We start from the raw sequence: 1,485 nt of genomic DNA on the forward strand, positions 1-1,485 counted from the left end.
TTTAAGATAAACCACCTCCAGTACAAACATAAGGCATGATTAACCATAGCTCAGTTTTAATTGAGCTATTGTCTATTTGGAGTACAGGAAATGAAGGCAAAAAGCAATGCAGTGAATCTGGTAACTGGCTGCAATGGTGAACATTTTGTTGCAAATTCTTCTGGCTTCATGTAATACAAACATGTTCTATCCACATACAGTGGTCCCATCTTTGTTGGAAACAGAACTAGTCATATCATAATTAAAATACTCATTTAAATATATTGCATTTAGATTTTCAGTACATGGGATATCACACTTGCAACATTTAAAGGTGTCTTAGAAGCATAACTGAGGGACAAACTTTGTATAAATATCACCTCTCCTCCCCCTGGAGCAAAATTTTTCAGTCATAGGGGAAAAAAACTTTTCTTGCCAACATTTTTTTACAGATAAAAAATTACGTTCATCCAGAATATATATGGTATGTTTCAATAAACTTATTTTTCAGTATGAAATAACATCTTCAAAAAGAAGAGAGAGCAAAGTCATCTTGAAATGATCATTTGAAATAAATATTACCTATAGAAAAAGCAGGAATAATATATGGGACTATTAAACTTAGAATGTGTATGATTTTGTTTTAATGTTCTTCTGTATAATCAAAATGTAAACTACAAGATCTTAAACTAAAAATATTTGACATATTAAAAAATAAAATGCGAGCAATGCAATAGTGTACAAATAAACAAAATAGTAATCAAGAAGCCCGCTGAAATGAAGGAAATGTGGTGTCCATTAAAGATAATATGCAACTTCCAAAAAACATTTTTGTCTAGCATACCTATATTCACACCGTGTTCTCAAATGCTAAGTCAATTTACTAACAGAGTATCTAAAGGAACATCATTTGGACACACAAAACATGAAGATTTTTTTTTTAAACCCATCTTGTTTGTCACCTTTATAATCTTTCTTATAGTGTGTGATCAAATGAAACAGAAAACCAGAATGTATACATTGTTGTCTTTTTAAAGTAATGTTATGTACATTTTATTGCCAGTATATGCACAATGGTAAGCATAGAAGTATAAATACACAATGCAATTAAACAGTAGAAAATAACAAGAAATGTTACACATAACAGAGGAAAGAAAGAGGAGATACTATCTTCCTGATGTAGGTGTTAAAAAGGGCTAGTAATTACTTATGACAGTCTCGTGTTGTTTTTTTTTTTTTTTTTTTTTTTTTAAGTCTTTACATATATTTCTACAACTTTTCCTCCAAATAAATCTCTGCAATAGCATGGCATTGCTTCTTTAACAACATCTCAGCTTTTTCTATCAGATTCACTTCAATCTTATGTGAAAACAATCTTTCATGTAACTACAAGCATCTGACAATTTTTATTTAGTTTTGTTTTTCAGGGTACCTAGCAAATAAAGTGTATAATTAGTTTCTTATAACTATTGGCTGAGTGCTGAAGAATAGTTTTGAATACGCATT

The sequence above is a fragment of the Oxyura jamaicensis genome, chromosome 2 (genome assembly GCF_011077185.1).
Source record: "Oxyura jamaicensis isolate SHBP4307 breed ruddy duck chromosome 2, BPBGC_Ojam_1.0, whole genome shotgun sequence".
NCBI lineage: Eukaryota > Metazoa > Chordata > Aves > Anseriformes > Anatidae > Oxyura > Oxyura jamaicensis.